Raw genomic sequence first — 25,792 nt, 5'->3', positions numbered from 1 at the left:
TGCTCCAGTATAAACTCATCCAAGGTCTCTGACTAAACAAGACCCCTGAGGTGATACAGACCGAGGACCCAAAAGCAGTGAATGCACTGCTTTATTACCCATAGACACAAAGCCCAAGGAAAGCAGACTCCTTTCCAGAAATCAAAGCAGACCACAGACGGCCAGTCAAAAGCTCTAATACTAGCTGGCTCTGGAGTCCTCACGTGGCAACATAGCAGGAGAGGTTCCAGTCTGATCTTGAACTCCTGAGCTGGCAGCACCCCAGCTTGTAAGAGGACAACATCTTGTATTGCTCCCAGGCAATGCTCTTGGGTCGCTGCAGGCGTAGCCTTAACAGCCTTTAAAGGCTCCTCAGTCCAAAAACATGAAGAGTGTCTCTACTTTTGAAGGATGTAGGAGACATGCTTATGTATTTGCGTACATCCATTGCATGCCTGTAATCACTAAAGGTGCGAAGAGAGCTATTGAAAAGCCCCAGGACCATTCCAGAAATTGCCTTAGCTTGGAAGGGACAGAGTAGCTTCTCCATACCTACAGTTCAGAAGGTCAATATACCACACACAGCCTGGAAACTCAGGCCATACCTTCTCCTCAATTTGATGCTGCTCTCGGTGCTTTTCTTTCTCGTTTTGCTTTTCTATAGTCTCCTTTTCTGTGCGCAGCACTGACAACGCCTGGACCACAGTGAGCCCTGCTGGAAAGCAGCAGCTGCGGCCAGCCTGGAACTATTTCTAGGGATGGATGACTTCAGTTTTAACAGAGAACTTCAGGTACCAACGCTTTAAGTAATAGCCCACTGAGCTAACTGTTTGGTTCGATTCTTACATCCGAAAGCCGACTGTTCTGATGCACGCTAATCTGTTTTACTCCTTCTGTACTACTGTGTTATGAAGTTTGTCAAAAACACTTCTATAAATGTCAGGTAACTCCATGGGATGCTGCAGCTCAGTTTCACACATTTGCCAGACCTACAGATCACCTCTCCGAACCAGGAATGAGGATAGCTGTGAGGCACACTAGGAGTTTTGTTCTATGTTTTGGCTACCTCTTTTTATCCTTGCTAATATGAAGCACTGCCCTCTCATTCATTATGGGTCTTTTAGTTTGAATTTCAGCAAGACAGCTTGAAAAGCCTTGTCCCCGTGTGGCTCTTGGCAGGCTAAGAGGTAAAGTGCTTTTGCTCTCAGTTTTCACAGAGCTGGGGAGGTGCTGCTTCTTGTTAAGCAATGAAAGGGGAGGGCTCAGGTCACATCAGTGAAATGTTAGCGGAGAAGGGAGGCTGGGTGAAAGTAGGTGGCCAGCACAGCATAGCACTGCTGGATTTTGCAAGGCCACTGGGGAGATAGCCATTTGTCTTAGAGCCCTGATAACGGGCAGGCTTGCTCTCTGCTCGCTAGCTGGGGGTTGTAAATACCTCTGCAGACACAGACTCTTCAAATGGCTGGAGACTAGGCTGATAGAGGATTAATCGCCTGGAGGGTGGGTCGAAAGGGAGTTAATTAGCTGTGTTAATGCATGGAGATAAAGCAGGTTCATGCCTCCTGGCCGCCTTACTTCCAGCACCTGGACTTTTGGGGCAACCAAGATGGAGCTACCAAAATGGGCCTTGAGAGTGGCCAAAGGAAATTATCTCCCACTTAGAAACGCAGCCTCTCTATCTTCAAGGGCCCACTAAGCACCAGCTGTTGCTAAACCGGTAAAAAGCGTGCCAATGAAGCTCAGAGAACAGGAGGTTATGAGTGTTCTAACCCAGGCTACTATTCAGCAAATTTGCAGAAAGGCTGGTGCCCAAAGTATTCAGCCAAGGAAACAGCCACAAATCCCATTGTCTGCAATGCTGTGTAAGGAATGCCTCAAAATCACTGCACTTTCAGGTGAAGAAACGGAGCTACAGACTGAGTGGCTGTCACTTCTTCCACAGTCAAAATGGTAAAGGAGCTGAAACGATCTTCTCTCTAGGCACTTCTCTGGCTGAATCATGAAACAGCAACTAGACAAGACTCACTATGATCCACCCTGCCGCTGTATACCCGTTTAGAATGACGCTACGAAATCCCAGCATTACAGAGCCAGAGCAATCACATCTGAGAGGTCTCAGCTCCCCGGTCTACCCTACACAATGCATGGCAATAAGTCAGGAATCTCCTCAGTCCTCTTTTGAGCCCTCATGCGTCATAGTTCAGAGCGTAAAGCCAGCTGTACGGAGAGTCCTGTGCTTAGAGTCGCTGTCTCAGGAGCACATTGCCACCTTTGCGTTAATGTCACTGACAATGAAGAAGCCCAAACTAAAAATCACCCTCCATGGCTGTCATCAAGTTTACAGCCAGGCATATCAGGAAATCACCTGTTCTGTACTCCTACATTAAACTTAACTCAGTTACTCATGTCTGGGACTAGCAACTTAGATTTGCCTTTGGCTAAAACACAATTCCCAGGAAGACATCCAGAATGATGCTAAGATACCAAGAGACACAAATTCCTCCATTATCCTTGTTAGCCGGTAGTAATTTTACTGTTAAAATTTGTACCTAGTTCCTCATTTTCATTTTTCTGGCTATAATATTCAGCTGCTGATTCCTGATACGCCTGTCTCTGCTATACTAAATAGATCTTCGATAATCAATACTTAAACTCCATGGAGTATTTACACAGTGTGATACAGTCATTCTCATGTTCTTTCCTGCAAGGTAAACAGATTGAACTGTTTATGTCTCTCACCAGCCCTTGAATCCTTTTGTGGCTCTTTTCTGTAACTCTCCAGTTTTGCAATGTGCAGTAATCCAGTCCTGATTCCACTAACAGCATGCACAGAAAAAAAATCACCTCCCTGTTCCTATTTGCTACCCCCTTGTTTATAAATCTACAGATCAAATTAGCCTTTTAAGTTTCAGGATCCGACTGGGAGCTGATGTTCAGTGGGTTGTGCCTGGATTTCCTTTCAGAGCCACAGCTTCCAGAATACAGCTCACAGTCTGGCTTCCAGTCCCTGCTCTTAGGTCTGTGACTTTGCAAGTAGCTACATCAAAATGTACTTTCTTTAAGCAAGCCCAGTTCGCCAGATCTCTGTAGCTGTCCTGCCCTTGTCATTATTTGCCTCTCCACCAATTCTTTACTCCTAGATCATTTATAAATAAGTTGAAGAATACCAGTACTGGCACTAGTCCCAGCTGAATCCCCTTCTGACCCTCTCCAGAAATACACCCATTCAGTGATTTCTAAATCACAACTACCAATTAAGATAAGTTTAGGGGAATATTTCTGCAATGCTGGGATTTATTAAAGGTTAACATCGTAAGTATGCCACAAGTCTCCTGAGATAATGATTTCAGCAGTAACTTATCTGGCTCAGCCATTTTCATTTTTTGACACACAGTAAAGGTTGTCTAACTACCCTCCCATAGCAAACAGTCTGAAAACTGTCTGAAAGAGTATTTTATTGTCTTCATTTCATGTGAGTCCTTATTCTTCCCCAAAACAAACCAGAAAAAAAATTCGAGCATTTCTGCTCTTCCACATTTCTTATCAGCCTTTTTACCTTCACCATTTAGTGACAGTTTCCAGTACCATTACTATGCTTTCTTCTCCTATCAATATAGTTGAAAAAGTCCTCCCTATAGTTGTCAGGGACTACTGCAGGTTATCCTGGCTTCCTTGTCATTTTCTACTCAATATAAATTCCAAATTATATCAATCATTAATTGTTCCCAACTTTCTGTATTTCTTTTATATTGCTTTTTAAATTCTAATTCCTACCCTTATTCCACCTGTGAACTGTGGTAGGCTTTCAGCCAGAAGCAGCTCTTCATTGACTGGGAGTCATGACTTGTGAATAAAGTCTTCTTTTATAAATCCTATTCCCACTCATATCTTTTCCTATCCACATTTTTCTTTTCCTTTGCCTCCAACATACCTCCCCTCCCGCATCAGTTTTTAACTGCATCAGGTTTTTAACCTGTTGGTGTCCCTTATCTCCATATCAAAGTGATCTGAGTCAGCAATCTGTAACAAAACTCAGAGTCAATTTATTGCTTTTCTGAACTGTACTTTGAAAGCACCAAAGACCTGAATTCTGCATCCCCTGTTTTACTTCCTCCCAAGCTTTCCAGTCCATGCTAGTACCTTAGGCTTTCTCCCATCCCCTTTCATTTGTCCTTGCAGAATGTAGCACAGCCTGATCTGATACTATGGTGACAGTAAAATCATCCTTCCCCCTCCATTTTCACTTTTCCCATCATGTCAATGCTTGACAGGTGACCGTTATTTCATACCTATGCAACATTAGGTCATCAAGTGAAAATGCTGTAGGCATGCTAGGAATTTCTGCTATTTTTTCCACCATTCCATTACCTACAAGCACATGTAAAACTGCCACAACTCTAGATCCCGAGATGCTATCACCCAGGGTGCCAAACTCCATGCAACAGAAAGGGCCACGCTGGCAATCAACTTTTTGTGTATTTATTGAGGGCAGAGATGATTTTGCTTCGGTCACAATTCTAGAGTCAATAGATTTGGGAATTCCTACTTCTGCTCTGACAATAACTGTTCAAGAGTGGATCTAGCCAAGAAAGACAAGAAAAGCTTCGGGTCAAAATGAGGGGATTTGCCAGAGCTATGAAGAACATGTCAGGAAATAGAAAAAGCACTGTCTGCGCTGGGTCAGGACCAACATGAACTGGCAGAATTGAAAGAGGGTAATTCAAGACCCAGAGTTTGAGTACCTTGCAACCTGGAGTGAGGGACTTCGGCAGAGCCGTGCAGATAAAGTCAGCAGAAAGCCTCTGTCTACCTCCTGTTCTTTTTTTTCCCCCTACATTTTCACAAGCAACCAGTACTTCAGGCAACCTGAACGCTTGTTAAAGGGGGGTGGATTGATCTTTCTTTAATGTCAGAGCTCCTATCTGCATGTGATAGAGTGCAATTAGAGAGGCTACATGCCTTGCTGATCCTGTAACCAGTTCCTGTCTTACTTCCTTCGCCTGACAAGCTCATTCCATCAATCCTCAGGTTCAGTCCAAAAAGGAGCAGAACAGAGCAGCCAGAGCTGCACAGGCACCATGATGAATCTTCTTTTCTTCCATTAAGAAGCGCCCAGCTGCACTTGAGCTCAGGTAGTCTTTGAGAATTAACTTTTTTGAGGAGACAGAGATCTGCACTAACAGCAACAACCTCCCAGGAACGGGGCAAAGGTTCACACTTACTCAGACCGCAGGTTGCGACAGGAAGACAAACACGACAGTGGCACAGCTGAGCCTCGCTTTCTATCTGCCACTGTGTAAAATTTGACTACAAGTCAAATTTGATTTAAAGACTTCAATAAAACCGCCATCTTCATGTCTAACACACAGCATGACCTGCCAGTTGCCTGGTCCCTTGAACTAGATGTGAAACACTGCAGAATTGTATCTGTAATCTTTCAAAGGTGCCATTCTTCATCACAGCCTAAGGGGGCAAAAACCAGCTCTGTGATGCAAATTAGTCTCCAGGCTCTTAGCCCTTGGTGCCTGTTTTCTAGTGGAAACATAGAAAGCACCCCAGATTTATCGCCTGTTGCAGTGGCTCTATGGTTTCAGGCCTCACAAAATTAAAAAGTCTCCCTACCACAAACCCTAGGAAAAAAAGGGTGGGCAGGGAATGCAAACAGTAGCAATGCCTGAACTACCATACAAAACTGCAGCTAAAATTTTCTTAGGAGGTATCTAGGACCTAATCTCCCTTGCAATACTCCTTTTTGAGTCAAAAGGGCCAGCTCAATGGGCCAGCATACATAAAAATGTGCAGTCCCTCCAGACTACACCTTTGTAAAACGACTGCAGCAAGGACACTCCCAGTAAGTTGAACAATGGTTTACATTTTAGCACTTTTTATGCTCTGAACAGTCAGAAATGTTCAGAATTCAGGCAGGAGCTCACTAGGTTCCTTCTCAGTCAAAGGAAAGATTGGACAAGATATATATATATGTATCTTGTCTAATCACACACATGTAAAGTCTGAAAGTCAGAGCACTGGTAATTCACTGTCCTTCCAGCCAAATCCATCAGGCACAGGTCACCTACTATCCTATCCTGCTACTCCAGGGTAGGAATAAAATAGCAAACTTAAGTTCTGACTATGACCCAAGAATCTTTCTTTCTGTTCTTTCTAGACAGCAGGCCATGAAAACACTTGGCCCAATCCAAAAAAATGCAACAAATCAGCAAAAGGTAGTTAGAAGCAAATAAAAATCATGCCCATCTCTTTAGAGAAATAGCCTGCCAGGGGAAGAAGCTTTAAATATACTTAATAGTTGTCCAGCAGAACAATAGAGATGTGAACTGAAAATACATTCCAGTAGGCACATCTTCCTTTCTGCTTCCAGTGTAATCCCACTAGAATACAGATTATTCCACACTGCAGCATCTAACACAGTTTATCAAAGGAACATTTGAATCCAGCCTCTCAGAGATACCAGCTTAGTGTTAATGAGAGCCCATTTAGATAAAGAGCAGCAATACCGGGTGAGACAAGAGGTCTCTTCAATACTTCAAACCACATAAATTCCCTCTGTCACTGGCGGAGTTATCTCTCCCCACAGGGACACCAGCTGTCACAGGCTTTACCCAAGCCAAGAGACAATATGCCACTCAGGCAGAGGGGTTATTAACTGCTGATGTGGTCAGATCTGTTGTGAGGATGTAACAGCTCTGGTACACTTACATCTACCACTGTAAGCATTTAGATTTGCTAAAGAAGGGAACTAAGTACAACAGTTAGTAAAGGATACAATTCCTTTACAGATTTGCAGGAGCTCCTCACAAGCATACCAAACTCCATAGTAACCTGCATCCTGTCACCTCAGCATTTCCCAGACTACTCAAGGCTGCCTTCCCTTTCATTGCATCTGTCGATTCTTCTACCTTTACCTTGTGGGATATCATGCTCCAGAGAGTCTAGAAAGTCAGTGGATGGGTCGAGGTCAGCCTTTTCCAGCAGGGTTTTATTCTTCAGGTTAACAGGCTCAGTGAAATGGAAATAGGAACTTAACTTTTTTGCCTCCATCAAAGAAAGACCTGCAAACAGCCACTGATGACCATTAACAGAGTGAGCTAGGCTAACGTTCGTCACACCATAGAGTATCATATCGTTTCTCTAATGCCCACAACATAGGAAAGAATCACAGTCTTTCTTCAGTGGACTCCACAGAAGACCAAAGACTTGCCGGAAATGGGTGACATCAGTCATCAATGATGTGCATTGCACGCCATGCTAACTGCAGTCCAAGATGAGCAACGGGCACTGAGTTGAGACCAACCCTCTGTGCCCATTTGGTTACACCCTATATCTAGAGAACTCGCTGCAGCTATAAGTGCTAACCGCTGACATAAACTATGCACGGCAATGGCGGGTCCCACCTTCCCGGTGGCGCCGGCGGGCGCAGGCGGCCGGTGTGCCGGGGCTGAGGGCCTGGGCGCGCCGGGAGCCACGCAGGGCCAGTGTACCTCAGTGCCTGGCGTGAGGCGGTGGCCGTTCCCGCGCTGTGCGGGGCTGAGGGGAGCGGGGTGGCCGCGGCCCGGAGGCCGTGTGCAGGCCTGGGGCACCGCGGGCTTCGGGGCAACGGCGGAGAAAGCAGGGCCCTGGAGAGCCTGGGCAGGCAGGGCAGGCTGTGCCGGGCCTGTGGGGAGCCAGCCCCGGCCCTGAGGGGCAGCAGCCCGCTCGGAATGCGGTTAGGGGTGGCTGCCCTGCCTAGGTCAATGGCCTCCATTTCAAGAGGCCCAAATCCAAATGTACGTCCAAAAGCAGGAGGGCATACAATTACACCACAAAGGATACCACAAAGGGCTCCACCTTCCTCATTTGTTGCATGAACGGCAGCAAAAAAAAAAAAAAATTAAAAAAATCCAAACCTCTGAATCTCATTACTTGCAGTGTCTTTTTTACAGTTCTTACCTAGCTCGTGTACATCTATAATCAATTGGCTCATTTATAAAAGACAGCACTCTTTGTGCTTTCACTCTTTGTGAAAGTCACTCTTTGGGAGCTCATTTTGCTGAATCCCATACAGACAGCCATGAAACAGTCCCTGCCCTTGCAACCTGACTTAGTACAAAATGCAATAAATAATGAGATTGTGTGAGTGTTTAAACAAACAGAATTTGTTTGACATCTTCAGGAAGTTGAAGCTTTTATATGTGTGCATTATATAAATAAATATATGTGTATGCACTTACATTTAAATCCATTGTCACATCATAAATTCTTGGGTTTCTTTTTCATATGTTTCCTGTTCATTTCTAAGGAAAACAGTGATCCTGGAACTGCTGCCTGTAACAATCGTCACCTGCTGATCTGTCACGTGAAATCTTTAAGGAGCTGTGCAGCACACAATCTGACCCATTAGTTTTATGTACGCCACACAAAAAGCGACTCAGATTCCTGAAGATGAACCATCTCTCCTAGACACGAATCAGGCAGAACATGTAGGAGTGACTGCAAACTTTCTGTCCATGCTGTCACCTACCACTGTGCCATAGTCTGATTCTCTCTATGGGAATAGGCATTTTCAGGCTTTGTGAGCTCATTCAATCACTGATGTCTCTAGAATCACATGTTAATATGCCATGGCTCTCTGGCTAGTAAACAGAACTGCAAACCAGTCAGAGTCAACCTGAGATCTGAAGTGAATTTCTGCCACTGTCAACCACAGCTGGATTCAAACCAGATGCTAACAGCTGAGAGGCTCTTTAGCCTGTTATGGATCTTCTAAGCCACCCAGTGTCTAGCTTTTGCCAGTCCTGATTGAAGATTATCAAAAAGGAAATCTATAGCTTAAGGAAATTCTTCCTGGTTCAGTGAAGTCTGGTGGGTAACTGTACTCTGCTTTGCTTTGTCTTGACCCCAATTACTGAACACTGATAAGGATTGGGAAGTAAGTGGTTGCATTATTTAACAAATGAAAGGTCAAAAGCGCTGCTATTCACTAAGGTCAGAGGTTACCATCACTGTTATTAAACAGTTTGAAAGCAGTTTCTCCCATCCGTTGCCATCCCAGGCTGGAGCAGCACTCGGGCAGCCAGGAGGGGAGAGAGGCACCAGGCATCATTCAGCCGGCTGCTGGCTAGGCGGCTTTGCGTGGACACCTGCTTCAGGGAGGGAAGGTGCCATGCTCCAGCAATGCCCAGCAGCTCCAGTCAGAGGACTGAGCTCTCCTGCCTTTGCACAGAACGTGTGTGTACCTGTGTGCCAAACAGCTTTAGCTCCTCCCAGCTCCACTCATTTAGAGCTGGCATCATTTTGGGTGAGAAATCAAACTCAGGTTCCCTTCCGCTCATCTTGAGCAAGGTACTGAATGAAGCTCACAGAACTGTTTACAGCATCAGAGTTAAAAATCCTGAAGTACCTGTAAGTTAATGCTGAGTGCACAGTGACTCCTGTATGCTTGCACAGCTTTATAAAACATTTGAAAAAACTTTCAGTGATTTAGGAGGAAGCTAGCTCACCTTCCTTTGCATTCTGTAGTATACTGATCTCAAGAGAAAGAAAAATAGTTATTAATCCATGTCAGCATTTCTGCTGGTACAGATTAAGAAGGCTACCCTCAAAATACTCTTGCAGGACAAACTGTTTCACTGTCCTGGGCACCCATTAGACTGACACTGCTCACGAGTTATACTGGTATCCATCATCCAGGTCACTTCAGTGTGGTGGGGACAGGCTGCAGTTGGTTCTGATGCACCAAGAAATAGATTGGGGTTATTCCTCCCAGGTGTGTTGAATATAAGGTCTGGTTTTCCTTCCACTTATCTCAAAAGTTCGGACTGTCTGGCTTCAGAAACAGTGTGGTTTTGAATCATTTTCCTGCGTGTAAGTCATTACTGTGTAAGGATAGTAAAAGATAGGAAACAAGAAAGAAAAGTACAGTTTTTCTCAATAAGGAAGGCATGATAGGTGGCTGCTTGACAGAAGGGGAGGAGGTTGTGGGTGACGAACAGTTGGACAAACTTCAAGAGCTGCAAAATGAAGCCTTGAGCTGTGCTGAGCATGAAGTAAGGAACTGCAGCCAAGTAACAGTTTAACAGGAATGGAAGGGACCAGGGGTGTCCCTACCTGGTATAATATAGACGCTTTCCTCTGGTTTGGAGATCGTACTGAATACAGAAAAACTCTGGGAATACTTTGACTGCAAGCTGTCCAAAGAATGTGGGTCTTTTGGCTTGTCTGGGACCAGTGCCATTGTCTCCATTACTGAGACCGGAGCTAGCTGTGTGCAGTCACTGGGAGACTCGGAAAGGAAGGGGTGAAGGTACAACGTGTGCTGTGGGCTGGGTTCCTCCACATCTGGAATCGAATCCCTGCAGTAGCATTCTCAGTAAGAAGGCAGCAAGAAATCAGGCTAGTAGGTCAGGATGGGAACAGCTGTGCTGAGATAAAAGAGGAATCTGTGGGATGACTGTGACAAGTCTTCCCTGGAGATTCTCTTTGGCGTAATCCGGGGCAGACATTATGTGTTATACTGCCCTACTCAGGAAGAAGGCACAAGAGCCAAAGAGCTTTGTCATTTTGTGACATGAAGTTTTCTATGTCTTTAAGGTTCATTTTGTATTTTTCATCACTCCCCTAATAGCCTCTGTCTTCCTGACTGCTCTTGGCACAGGGGACAGGTAGAGTTTACTGGGGTAAGAAGTACTAATGTGCTGATTATATCATCTTGCCCAGGCATCACATGAGCAGCTGTGATTCTTCTAGCTGGCAGCTGAACACACACGTCTGTCTTTGTGTTTTTCAGGTACCCAGAGGGGTGAGATGCAGCCCTCTGACCTTGCAGCCACCATACTGCCAGTCAAACTGCCAGCAGTCTGAGTAGGAGGATGCTGTTGAGGAACCCTGGGAAAGACAAAACAGGACGGTGAGAAACTGCTATGTAAGTGTAGTCCTGGCTGTGATTAGGCTTCAGGAGGATTTAATGCATTGGTATAGGTATTAGCCGCATTTCAGGCTGCCCATCATCCTAGTGTCTTGGCACTAGCAGTTAATATATACACAAATATATACTCCAATATAATAAAGGGGGTTTTAGACAGCCTAAGCAAGGACAGGCACTGCATGAAATACTGCCAAATTGTTTTAGTGATTCCCTGGAAGCAGCTTGCTGATAATGATCCCTGGTCTTTGCAAGTTCAGTTTTTATGGCTGACACTCATCTTGTCTCTACAAGCTGCAGTTGCTACAGCAAAGTGGTGGAAGAGCATGTCTTATAGTGGCAGGGACCTGAACGATTTAGGTTTTTCAGAGCCATGACCAAGATTACATATGACAGAGAGGAATGAATCGGCAGCCATCAGTAAGCACAGTCTTGGTATAACAAGGTTGCGTCAACTTGTCCTTGGAAGAAAGCCCAACAAGTTTGCAGCTTGCAGATGGCTCCAGGCAGAACCTCTGTAAACCATTTAAGCACAGGGGCAACAAAGACCTGGGTGATGCGTGAGAAAAGCATGCAGCAAGCTGATGATGGGATAAGTGTTTCTGGCCTACTGCCTGAGAGCCCAGAGCAGAAGTAAGGAAGCGAATCCAGGGGAGCTCTGGGATCAGAGTAATCAACAAGGCAGATCTCATTAATTAAAGATGACGTTTTCAGAAAACATGCTCCTTCTAGTTAGCTTTGCTTTTATCTAGGCAGAGGTTATTCCCGTTGGAGATATCTGCATCCCTCCCTTTGCCAGATAGTCAGAGACCACTGGCCTTTTTTCATGTCACTTTCTATAGCAATTGCCATTTCCAACACCTTTTTTTTTTTTTCCTCCTCAGGAAAATAGTTCCCAGTCTGAAATTTCTGCTCAGTCTCAGGCACCTGCTTAGAACTATTAATCTTTAAAAATGTGCAGGAGCCAGACACCAGCTGAGGTGGGGTGGGTGGCTTCAGATGTCTGTCTGCACCCTCCAAGCATCAAACACGCAGAGACCTCTCTGCTGTGTTTGCATCCCTGTCTCTGAGGCACTGACTTTTGTCAGCGGAGCTCACTCATCTCCTCAGCAAGCCTTTTGCCTTTGTGTGGATTCACTCCTCCAATCTGCTGCTGAATTGCTTTGTTTGAGCAACCCAGCTGCATCATGCTGATACTTTCATCTGGTTTCTTTTCCCAGTAATGGAGTGGAACCAGGTAAATTATATCTGAAAAGGGGAGGAAAAGAGGGCTCCCTGCACAGCATCTGCTGCAGAGTCTGTCCCTCCACATGCACTGTATGGCCCTCACCCTGCCAGCCTTGGAGTTGCTTAGCGCTAATAAAGGAGGGGTTTCCTCCCTTTTACCGCAAGATTGAAAAATATGTTCTGTCTAGTTCTGGAGAAAATGTTACTCCTCTGAAATTTCCAGCCTTTCTTTGCTGCCTGTACTCAGTTCTGGGCAGAGATTGAGGACATCTGAGATGACCCAGGAGAGAGAACAGCAGAGACCTCTGCCTAAACTGTTTGAATAGCTAATACCCTTTCCAAATACTGGCACCTGGGAATCCTTTAATGACTCGGATGGTGCTTTGGGTAGACTGAATATCTCCTTTCAGAAACAAAGACTTACTATTATCATGTATTTGTCTGACTTAAATCTTACAAGCAGTTAGAAAGTAACCCTTTCTTGTATTATCTTCCTGGCCCTGTGCTAGGTATCACGAGGCCAAAGTGTCCTCTCATTTACTCTGATTTAACGACAAGTGTACGTCTATATTAGGGCAGATACTTCAGATTTACATCAAATTTTCAAAGAGCAGAATTTGTCCCTATTCCTTTAGTAAAATCTTAAACACACACTGATCATTCAGAAGGGAATTATATGTGAAAAATTCCAAATACTAAATGGATGCGTGCCTCCAACATAGCTAATGAAAAGCTAAGTAATTATTTGTAACTGAGAGGAGAAGGGTTGTCACTGAAAGAAGTAATAGACCACCCTGTCAAATTTATTTTATCCTCTGTGTTGGGCAATTGTTTTAATCAGCTGAACCTTTATTGACATTTCTTTATTGACAGAGCTCCGGTAGGAGAAATTTTTCTTTCTTGTCTGCTTAGAGACTCCTACTTGATCTAAAGAGAGAATGCAGTCTGTGGTTTCATGGGCATGCATGAAGACTTCTCTTAATAAGTTACGATCTTTTGACATTTATTTCCTACCTCTCTCCTTCTTGCCTTGATTTGTTTATAATTGTCTGCATCACTCCCAAAACCAGATTAACTCTATAAAATCATAATTTCTAGGCTTGAGCCACACAGCTCCTTGCAGACTCCAGCCTTTCTTGGTTTGATCTCTTTTCAAGTTTTCTGGTCTTTAAGTAAGTGAAAGTATTCAGAGCAAAAAAAGCGAGCAAGTAAATGCTGCAACTTTAGAATTTTTCCTTTACATAAGCCTGGTTTACACCTGTAAACTGCAAGGGTGGAGGGTCACTCTGGGTTTGTTCAGCACCTAGGAGAATTAATCCTCCCCCCAGTCTCACTTGTGGCCTTTAGTCTGTATGAGAATACAAGTGGTGTCACACATCATAATGACTACCAGTTTGCTTTCCTGCTGTTAGATGTGCCTTTAGTTCTGCTGGCCTCTACCTCTGAATTTCCTGCAACACAGTAACCTTGAGCTTGGCCAGCAAGGGCTGGAGGTCATTGTAGGTCTGAACTAGGGAAGTTTCCTCAACAACAATAGGAGAAATCACATGCCCAAGCCCCCACCCTGAGTTTGTCAATGCAGCAGCACAGCACTATGCCAATGGAAAATGGGGTGGGTCTCACACAGTCAGTTGTTCGGGCTTTATAGCCAGCCACAGGGCAATTTCACGCTCACAGCAACCTTTGAGGCAGAGAGGCACACCGGAACTGTGAGTCCTGGGACCGTTTTCCAGCTCAGAGGCCCAGATGCGCACTGCAGTCACATCCTGGTTGCTTGACAGGATGCAGCCTGGATGTGTAATGGTCTGCCTTCTCTTCCCTGCCATGCTTCCAGCTTTCCATTCAAAAGAAAACTGGGACTGAGGGCAGGGGAGTGGGTGTTGTGGTGGACTACTGGTTTAGACAGCCATAGTGTGTCTTACAGTTCACCTCAGACTAATAACAACACATTGCAAAGCTTGGCCTGGCACAGTAGAATCGCTGTGGGATGGGCTGTTGCCAACTTCTGAGCACGTGGGACATGCAGACTTGGACTACGGTGGTGCTTGTGAACCAAATTTCCTTTCCCAGAGAACCACCAACTTCAAGCACCATTTGTTTTACAGCTACTTTTATGATTCAAATGATTCAAAACCACACTGTTTCTGAAGCCAGACAGTCCGAACTTTTGAGGTAACTGGAAGGAAAACCAGACCTTATATTCAACACACCTGGGAGGAATAACCCCAATCTATTTCTTGGTGCATCAGAACCAACTGCAGCCTGTCCCCACCACACTGAAGTGACCTGGATGGTGGATACCAGTATAACTCGTGAGCAGTGTCAGTCTAATGGGTGCCCAGGACAGTGAAACAGTTTGTCCTGCAAGAGTATTTTGAGGGTAGCCTTCTTAATCTGTACCAGCAGAAATGCTGACATGGATTAATAACTATTTTTCTTTCTCTTGAGATCAGGTATACTACAGAATGCAAAGGAAGGTGAGCTAGCTTCCTCCTAAATCACTGAAAGTTTTTTCAAATGTTTTATAAAGCTGTGCAAGCATACAGGAGTCACTGTGCACTCAGCATTAACTTACAGGTACTTCAGGATTTTTAACTCTGATGCTGTAAACAGTTCTGTGAGCTTCATTCAGTACCTTGCTCAAGACGAGCGGAAGGGAACCTGAGTTTGATTTCTCACCCAAAATGATGCCAGCTCTAAATGAGTGGAGCTGGGAGGAGCTAAAGCTGTTTGGCACACAGGTACACACACGTTCTGTGCAAAGGCAGGAGAGCTCAGTCCTCTGACTGGAGCTGCTGGGCATTGCTGGAGCATGGCACCTTCCCTCCCTGAAGCAGGTGTCCACGCAAAGCCGCCTAGCCAGCAGCCGGCTGAATGATGCCTGGTGCCTCTCTCCCCTCCTGGCTGCCCGAGTGCTGCTCCAGCCTGGGATGGCAACGGATGGGAGAAACTGCTTTCAAACTGTTTAATAACAGTGATGGTAACCTCTGACCTTAGTGAATAGCAGCGCTTTTGACCTTTCATTTGTTAAATAATGCAACCACTTACTTCCCAATCCTTATCAGTGTTCAGTAATTGGGGTCAAGACAAAGCAAAGCAGAGTACAGTTACCCACCAGACTTCACTGAACCAGGAAGAATTTCCTTAAGCTATAGATTTCCTTTTTGATAATCTTCAATCAGGACTGGCAAAAGCTAGACACTGGGTGGCTTAGAAGATCCATAACAGGCTAAAGAGCCTCTCAGCTGTTAGCATCTGGTTTGAATCCAGCTGTGGTTGACAGTGGCAGAAATTCACTTCAGATCTCAGGTTGACTCTGACTGGTTTGCAGTTCTGTTTACTAGCCAGAGAGCCATAGCATATTAACATGTGATTCTAGAGACATCAGTGATTGAATGAGCTCACAAAGCCTGAAAATGCCTATTCCCATAGAGAGAATCAGACTATGGCACAGTGGTAGGTGACAGCATGGACAGAAAGTTTGCAGTCACTCCTACATGTTCTGCCTGATTCGTGTCTAGGAGAGGTGGTTCATCTCCAGGAATCTGAGTCGCTTTTTGTGTGGCGTACATAAAACTAATGGGTCAGATTGTGTGCTGCACAGCTCCTTAAAGATTTCACGTGACAGATCAGCAGGTGACGATTGTTACAGGCAGCAGTTCCAGGATCACTGTTTTCCTTAGAAATGAACAGGAAACATATGAAAAAGAAACCCAAGAATTTATGATGTGACAATGGATTTAAATGTAAGTGCATACACATATATTTATTTATATAATGCACACATATAAAAGCTTCAACTTCCTGAAGATGTCAAACAAATTCTGTTTGTTTAAACACTCACACAATCTCATTATTTATTGCATTTTGTACTAAGTCAGGTTGCAAGGGCAGGGACTGTTTCATGGCTGTCTGTATGGGATTCAGCAAAATGAGCTCCCAAAGAGTGACTTTCACAAAGAGTGAAAGCACAAAGAGTGCTGTCTTTTATAAATGAGCCAGTTGATTATAGATGTACACGAGCTAGGTAAGAACTGTAAAAAAGACACTGCAAGTAATGAGATTCAGAGGTTTGGATTTTTTTAATTTTTTTTTTTTTTTTGCTGCCGTTCATGTAACAAATGAGGAAGGTGGAGCCCTTTGTGGTATCCTTTGTGGTGTAATTGTATGCCCTCCTGCTTTTGGACGTACATTTGGATTTGGGCCTCTTGAAATGGAGGCCATTGACCTAGGCAGGGCAGCCACCCCTAACCGCATTCCGAGCGGGCTGCTGCCCCTCAGGGCCGAGGCTGGCTCCCCACAGGCCCGGCACAGCCTGCCCTGCCTGCCCAGGCTCTCCAGGGCCCTGCTTTCTCCGCCGTTGCCCCGAAGCCCGCGGTGCCCCAGGCCTGCACACGGCCTCCGGGCCGCGGCCACCCCGCTCCCCTCAGCCCCGCACAGCGCGGGAACGGCCACCGCCTCACGCCAGGCACTGAGGTACACCGGCCCCGCGCGGCTCCCGGCGCGCCCGGGCCCTCAGCCCCGGCACACCGGCCGTCTGTGCCCGCCGGCGCCACCGGGAAGGTGGGACCCGCCATTGCCGTGCATAGTTTATGTCAGCGGTTAGCACTTATAGCTGCAGCGAGTTCTCTAGATATAGATTTGTAACCAAACGGGCACAGAGGGTTGGTCTCAACTCAGTGCCCATTGCTCATCTTGGACTGCAGTTAGCATGGCGTGCAATGCACATCATTGATGACTGATGTCACCCATTTCCGGCAAGTCTTTGGTCTTCTGTGGAGTCCACTGAAGAAAGACTGTGATTCTTTCCTATGTTGTGGGCATTAGAGAAACGATATGATACTCTATGGTGTGACGAACGTTAGCCTAGCTCACTCTGTTAATGGTCATCAGTGGCTGTTTGCAGGTCTTTCTTTGATGGAGGCAAAAAAGTTAAGTTCCTATTTCCATTTCACTGAGCCTGTTAACCTGAAGAATAAAACCCTGCTGGAAAAGGCTGACCTCGACCCATCCACTGACTTTCTAGACTATCTGGAGCGTGATATCCCACAAGGTAAAGGTAGAAGAATCGACAGATGCAATGAAAGGGAAGGCAGCCTTGAGTAGTCTGGGAAATGCTGAGGTGACAGGATGCAGGTTACTATGGAGTTTGGTATGCTTGTGAGGAGCTCCTGCAAATCTGTAAAGGAATTGTATCCTTTACTAACTGTTGTACTTAGTTCCCTTCTTTAGCAAATCTAAATGCTTACAGTGGTAGATGTAAGTGTACCAGAGCTGTTACATCCTCACAACAGATCTGACCACATCAGCAGTTAATAACCCCTCTGCCTGAGTGGCATATTGTCTCTTGGCTTGGGTAAAGCCTGTGACAGCTGGTGTCCCTGTGGGGAGAGATAACTCCGCCAGTGACAGAGGGAATTTATGTGGTTTGAAGTATTGAAGAGACCTCTTGTCTCACCCGGTATTGCTGCTCTTTATCTAAATGGGCTCTCATTAACACTAAGCTGGTATCTCTGAGAGGCTGAATTCAAATGTTCCTTTGATAAACTGTGTTAGATGCTGCAGTGTGGAATAATCTGTATTCTAGTGGGATTACACTGGAAGCAGAAAGGAAGATGTGCCTACTGGAATGTATTTTCAGTTCACATCTCTATTGTTCTGCTGGACAACTGTTAAGTATATTTAAAGCTTCTTCCCCTGGCAGGCTATTTCTCTAAAGAGATGGGCATGATTTTTATTTGCTTCTAACTACCTTTTGCTGATTTGTTGCATTTTTTTTGGATTGGGCCAAGTGTTTTCATGGCCTGCTGTCTAGAAAGAACAGAAAGAAAGATTCTTGGGTCATAGTCAGAACTTAAGTTTGCTATTTTATTCCTACCCTGGAGTAGCAGGATAGGATAGTAGGTGACCTGTGCCTGATGGATTTGGCTGGAAGGACAGTGAATTACCAGTGCTCTGACTTTCAGACTTTACGTGTGTGTGATTAGACAAGATATATATATATATATATCTTGTCCAATCTTTCCTTTGACTGAGAAGGAACTGTGTGAGCTCCTGCCTGAATTCTGAACATTTCTGACTGTTCAGAGCATAAAAAGTGCTAAAATGTAAACCATTGTTCAACTTACTGGGAGTGTCCTTGCTGCAGTCGTTTTACAAAGGTGTAGTCTGGAGGGACTGCACATTTTTATGTATTCTGGCCCATTGAGCTGGCCCTTTTGACTCAAAAAGGAGTATTGCAAGGGAGATTAGGTCCTAGATACCTCCTAAGAAAATTTTAGCTGCAGTTTTGTATGGTAGTTCAGGCATTGCTACTGTTTGCATTCCCTGCCCACCCTTTTTTTCCTAGGGTTTGTGGTAGGGAGACTTTTTAATTTTGTGAGGCCTGAAACCATAGAGCCACTGCAACAGGCGATAAATCTGGGGTGCTTTCTATGTTTCCACTAGAAAACAGGCACCAAGGGCTAAGAGCCTGGAGACTAATTTGCATCACAGAGCTGGTTTTTGCCCCCTTAGGCTGTGATGAAGAATGGCACCTTTGAAAGATTACAGATACAATTCTGCAGTGTTTCACATCTAGTTCAAGGGACCAGGCAACTGGCAGGTCATGCTGTGTGTTAGACATGAAGATGGCGGTTTTATTGAAGTCTTTAAATCAAATTTGACTTGTAGTCAAATTTTACACAGTGGCAGATAGAAAGCGAGGCTCAGCTGTGCCACTGTCGTGTTTGTCTTCCTGTCGCAACCTGCGGTCTGAGTAAGTGTGAACCTTTGCCCCGTTCCTGGGAGGTTGTTGCTGTTAGTGCAGATCTCTGTCTCCTCAAAAAAGTTAATTCTCAAAGACTACCTGAGCTCAAGTGCAGCTGAGCGCTTCTTAATGGAAGAAAAGAAGATTCATCATGGTGCCTGTGCAGCTCTGGCTGCTCTGTTCTGCTCCTTTTGGGACTGAACCTGAGGATTGATGGAATGAGCTTGTCAGGCGAAGGAAGTAAGACAGGAACTGGTTACAGGATCAACAAGGCATGTAGCCTCTCTAATTGCACTCTATCACATGCAGATAGGAGCTCTGACATTAAAGAAAGATCAATCCACCCCCCTTTAACAAGCATTCAGGTTGCCTGAAGTACTGGTTGCTTGTGAAAATGTAGGGGGGGAAAAAAAAAACAGGAGGTAGACAGAGGCTTTCTGCTGACTTTATCTGCACGGCTCTGCCGAAGTCCCTCACTCCAGGTTGAAAGGTACTCAAACTCTGGGTCTTGAATTACCCTCTTTCAATTCTGCCAGTTCATGTTGGTCCTGACCCAGCGCAGACAGTGCTTTTTCTATTTCCTGACATGTTCTTCATAGCTCTGGCAAATCCCCTCATTTTGACCCGAAGCTTTTCTTGTCTTTCTTGGCTAGATCCACTCTTGAACAGTTATTGTCAGAGCAGAAGTAGGAATTCCCAAATCTATTGACTCTAGAATTGTGACCGAAGCAAAATCATCTCTGCCCTCAATAAATACACAAAAAGTTGACCGGGTTGTGTAACATGTGAGTGACGCTCCCAGCGTGCATTAGGATTCTCCCTTAAAAGACCTAAAGAACAGGACTGAGAGATTAAGGGCTGATTTTAACCTGTCTAAAAGTAACAACTCTTTTGGAATAGTTTTCTTGATTAATTGGAAACTGAACATCTGTGGTGGCTGTCAAGGGTGTAACTGTCATCAAATGTATGGGGTGTCATAATAGGAGAGCAGAGGTGTCTTACAGAATGGAAAATTGGAGGCAGAGACAATATTTTATATGACAGCTGAGAGGTGGGAAGAAAGGAAGTTAAACCAGATTGAATAAAGGAAACAACAGTAAAAGAGAGTTTAGTGCAAGATTTGGGGAACCTGGAGTTTTGTAACAAAACTGTCTGCCACCCTCATCTTTATCAGTGATATTTGTGGTGATTGCAGGTTCCAGATTCTGTCCGCGTGTCTGTCTATTGGGTTATCTGTGCACTTCAAGAGTTCAGACTATGTTGCTGCTCCTCCCCTAATCATACTGTGAGTCTGTCTGGTTTTTCTTGGTGTCTCAGCTCCCAGAGACAAGTGACTGTGTAACTTAGATTTTACTTTAAAAATACATTTTTGTAAATGATTGTAGAGAAAAGTGGGAGAATGCAAACCCTGTCTCAAAAGCAAATTCAGTTGGCTTATCCCCTCTAAAGTCGCCAGCTCTCTGAGCCAAACTCATGAATTTGAGTGGCCCGACTCATGATTTTTGAACATGGAGGCGTTGTGATACTGATCTTCTGTCACCACAGTATCAGATCATGTAATGCTTCTTTCTGATCCAAGTGGCCAGCTGGCCATCATGTTGCATGCTGGGATCTGTAGGTTTTGCTGGCCGTATGTCTGCATTAAAGATGAGCTTGTTTGCTCTAGTCTAAGCAGACAATCTGCTCAACTTTATGCACAATTAGATATAGCCTTTCAGCTGCTGGCAGATTGCCAGCGTGGCCCTTTCTGTTGCATGGAGTTTGGCACCCTGGGTGATAGCATCTCGGGATCTAGAGTTGTGGCAGTTTTACATGTGCTTGTAGGTAATGGAATGGTGGAAAAAATAGCAGAAATTCCTAGCATGCCTACAGCATTTTCACTTGATGACCTAATGTTGCATAGGTATGAAATAACGGTCACCTGTCAAGCATTGACATGATGGGAAAAGTGAAAATGGAGGGGGAAGGATGATTTTACTGTCACCATAGTATCAGATCAGGCTGTGCTACATTCTGCAAGGACAAATGAAAGGGGATGGGAGAAAGCCTAAGGTACTAGCATGGACTGGAAAGCTTGGGAGGAAGTAAAACAGGGGATGCAGAATTCAGGTCTTTGGTGCTTTCAAAGTACAGTTCAGAAAAGCAATAAATTGACTCTGAGTTTTGTTACAGATTGCTGACTCAGATCACTTTGATATGGAGATAAGGGACACCAACAGGTTAAAAACCTGATGCAGTTAAAAACTGATGCGGGAGGGGAGGTATGTTGGAGGCAAAGGAAAAGAAAAATGTGGATAGGAAAAGATATGAGTGGGAATAGGATTTATAAAAGAAGACTTTATTCACAAGTCATGACTCCCAGTCAATGAAGAGCTGCTTCTGGCTGAAAGCCTACCACAGTTCACAGGTGGAATAAGGGTAGGAATTAGAATTTAAAAAGCAATATAAAAGAAATACAGAAAGTTGGGAACAATTAATGATTGATATAATTTGGAATTTATATTGAGTAGAAAATGACAAGGAAGCCAGGATAACCTGCAGTAGTCCCTGACAACTATAGGGAGGACTTTTTCAACTATATTGATAGGAGAAGAAAGCATAGTAATGGTACTGGAAACTGTCACTAAATGGTGAAGGTAAAAAGGCTGATAAGAAATGTGGAAGAGCAGAAATGCTCGAATTTTTTTTCTGGTTTGTTTTGGGGAAGAATAAGGACTCACATGAAATGAAGACAATAAAATACTCTTTCAGACAGTTTTCAGACTGTTTGCTATGGGAGGGTAGTTAGACAACCTTTACTGTGTGTCAAAAAATGAAAATGGCTGAGCCAGATAAGTTACTGCTGAAATCATTATCTCAGGAGACTTGTGGCATACTTACGATGTTAACCTTTAATAAATCCCAGCATTGCAGAAATATTCCCCTAAACTTATCTTAATTGGTAGTTGTGATTTAGAAATCACTGAATGGGTGTATTTCTGGAGAGGGTCAGAAGGGGATTCAGCTGGGACTAGTGCCAGTACTGGTATTCTTCAACTTATTTATAAATGATCTAGGAGTAAAGAATTGGTGGAGAGGCAAATAATGACAAGGGCAGGACAGCTACAGAGATCTGGCGAACTGGGCTTGCTTAAAGAAAGTACATTTTGATGTAGCTACTTGCAAAGTCACAGACCTAAGAGCAGGGACTGGAAGCCAGACTGTGAGCTGTATTCTGGAAGCTGTGGCTCTGAAAGGAAATCCAGGCACAACCCACTGAACATCAGCTCCCAGTCGGATCCTGAAACTTAAAAGGCTAATTTGATCTGTAGATTTATAAACAAGGGGGTAGCAAATAGGAACAGGGAGGTGATTTTTTTTCTGTGCATGCTGTTAGTGGAATCAGGACTGGATTACTGCACATTGCAAAACTGGAGAGTTACAGAAAAGAGCCACAAAAGGATTCAAGGGCTGGTGAGAGACATAAACAGTTCAATCTGTTTACCTTGCAGGAAAGAACATGAGAATGACTGTATCACACTGTGTAAATACTCCATGGAGTTTAAGTATTGATTATCGAAGATCTATTTAGTATAGCAGAGACAGGCGTATCAGGAATCAGCAGCTGAATATTATAGCCAGAAAAATGAAAATGAGGAACTAGGTACAAATTTTAACAGTAAAATTACTACCGGCTAACAAGGATAATGGAGGAATTTGTGTCTCTTGGTATCTTAGCATCATTCTGGATGTCTTCCTGGGAATTGTGTTTTAGCCAAAGGCAAATCTAAGTTGCTAGTCCCAGACATGAGTAACTGAGTTAAGTTTAATGTAGGAGTACAGAACAGGTGATTTCCTGATATGCCTGGCTGTAAACTTGATGACAGCCATGGAGGGTGATTTTTAGTTTGGGCTTCTTCATTGTCAGTGACATTAACGCAAAGGTGGCAATGTGCTCCTGAGACAGCGACTCTAAGCACAGGACTCTCCGTACAGCTGGCTTTACGCTCTGAACTATGACGCATGAGGGCTCAAAAGAGGACTGAGGAGATTCCTGACTTATTGCCATGCATTGTGTAGGGTAGACCGGGGAGCTGAGACCTCTCAGATGTGATTGCTCTGGCTCTGTAATGCTGGGATTTCGTAGCGTCATTCTAAACGGGTATACAGCGGCAGGGTGGATCATAGTGAGTCTTGTCTAGTTGCTGTTTCATGATTCAGCCAGAGAAGTGCCTAGAGAGAAGATCGTTTCAGCTCCTTTACCATTTTGACTGTGGAAGAAGTGACAGCCACTCAGTCTGTAGCTCCGTTTCTTCACCTGAAAGTGCAGTGATTTTGAGGCATTCCTTACACAGCATTGCAGACAATGGGATTTGTGGCTGTTTCCTTGGCTGAATACTTTGGGCACCAGCCTTTCTGCAAATTTGCTGAATAGTAGCCTGGGTTAGAACACTCATAACCTCCTGTTCTCTGAGCTTCATTGGCACGCTTTTTACCGGTTTAGCAACAGCTGGTGCTTAGTGGGCCCTTGAAGATAGAGAGGCTGCGTTTCTAAGTGGGAGATAATTTCCTTTGGCCACTCTCAAGGCCCATTTTGGTAGCTCCATCTTGGTTGCCCCAAAAGTCCAGGTGCTGGAAGTAAGGCGGCCAGGAGGCATGAACCTGCTTTATCTCCATGCATTAACACAGCTAATTAACTCCCTTTCGACCCACCCTCCAGGCGATTAATCCTCTATCAGCCTAGTCTCCAGCCATTTGAAGAGTCTGTGTCTGCAGAGGTATTTACAACCCCCAGCTAGCGAGCAGAGAGCAAGCCTGCCCGTTATCAGGGCTCTAAGACAAATGGCTATCTCCCCAGTGGCCTTGCAAAATCCAGCAGTGCTATGCTGTGCTGGCCACCTACTTTCACCCAGCCTCCCTTCTCCGCTAACATTTCACTGATGTGACCTGAGCCCTCCCCTTTCATTGCTTAACAAGAAGCAGCACCTCCCCAGCTCTGTGAAAACTGAGAGCAAAAGCACTTTACCTCTTAGCCTGCCAAGAGCCACACGGGGACAAGGCTTTTCAAGCTGTCTTGCTGAAATTCAAACTAAAAGACCCATAATGAATGAGAGGGCAGTGCTTCATATTAGCAAGGATAAAAAGAGGTAGCCAAAACATAGAACAAAACTCCTAGTGTGCCTCACAGCTATCCTCATTCCTGGTTCGGAGAGGTGATCTGTAGGTCTGGCAAATGTGTGAAACTGAGCTGCAGCATCCCATGGAGTTACCTGACATTTATAGAAGTGTTTTTGACAAACTTCATAACACAGTAGTACAGAAGGAGTAAAACAGATTAGCGTGCATCAGAACAGTCGGCTTTCGGATGTAAGAATCGAACCAAACAGTTAGCTCAGTGGGCTATTACTTAAAGCGTTGGTACCTGAAGTTCTCTGTTAAAACTGAAGTCATCCATCCCTAGAAATAGTTCCAGGCTGGCCGCAGCTGCTGCTTTCCAGCAGGGCTCACTGTGGTCCAGGCGTTGTCAGTGCTGCGCACAGAAAAGGAGACTATAGAAAAGCAAAACGAGAAAGAAAAGCACCGAGAGCAGCATCAAATTGAGGAGAAGGTATGGCCTGAGTTTCCAGGCTGTGTGTGGTATATTGACCTTCTGAACTGTAGGTATGGAGAAGCTACTCTGTCCCTTCCAAGCTAAGGCAATTTCTGGAATGGTCCTGGGGCTTTTCAATAGCTCTCTTCGCACCTTTAGTGATTACAGGCATGCAATGGATGTACGCAAATACATAAGCATGTCTCCTACATCCTTCAAAAGTAGAGACACTCTTCATGTTTTTGGACTGAGGAGCCTTTAAAGGCTGTTAAGGCTACGCCTGCAGCGACCCAAGAGCATTGCCTGGGAGCAATACAAGATGTTGTCCTCTTACAAGCTGGGGTGCTGCCAGCTCAGGAGTTCAAGATCAGACTGGAACCTCTCCTGCTATGTTGCCACGTGAGGACTCCAGAGCCAGCTAGTATTAGAGCTTTTGACTGGCCGTCTGTGGTCTGCTTTGATTTCTGGAAAGGAGTCTGCTTTCCTTGGGCTTTGTGTCTATGGGTAATAAAGCAGTGCATTCACTGCTTTTGGGTCCTCGGTCTGTATCACCTCAGGGGTCTTGTTTAGTCAGAGACCTTGGATGAGTTTATACTGGAGCAGGGCTGCCCATCAACCGAGAGCTGTGGTGGAATCCTTCACTCTCCTGACTGCTGCAGTGAAAGGAGGAGGACAGAAGCAGAGTCTTCCGTAGCAACTTTCCAGGGATTATAATTGAAGTTTTTTCCTTCTCAGTAAAAGAAATCATGGCCCACCCTGTCTCTGTTTCAGCTCCTGGTTCATTGGACATGAAAAGGAGATGAACTTCTTGATGAACTGATGGGAAATGCGGGTGAAGCCTCTTAGAACCAGAAGTTATAGTTTTATCACCACATCGGTCAGCCTTGGCCTAGCCCTTTCTCTAGGGCATGATGAAAAATCACTTGCAGGGGAAAGCCCAGGGCAGTCTGTATGTCACTGAAGTCACAACAAGGTCAGCTTTTGCTAGGAGTGATCTATTTCTGAGTGGCAGCTCCTGCCTGTGCAGCAGCTGGCATTGGTGCCAGCCCTCTTTATAGCTTTGCTTTGCTGTTTGCTGCCCCTTTGGCCATAGAACATTTGCAGGGAGGAAGTAATGGGCGTTGTCTTGCTTTACTGTATGCAAATGTCATATAGATTGAAATTCTGCAGGCTGAATGGGTGCGTGGCTGTGTGTAGAGGGAAAAGGATGAGACAGTTCATCTATGGGTATATTTGTATGGCAGTTGTGCTGTGCAGGTTGTGCTGTGCAGAGACAGCTAAGATATCCCAGGCATTAGAAGATGCTTAGCCATCTTTAGTGTTCAGAATCAGCTTGAATATCAACACAACT

Source organism: Falco punctatus (genome assembly GCF_963210335.1).
Source record: "Falco punctatus genome assembly, chromosome: 10".
Lineage (NCBI taxonomy): Eukaryota > Metazoa > Chordata > Aves > Falconiformes > Falconidae > Falco > Falco punctatus.
This window is presented reverse-complemented; position numbering follows the sequence as displayed.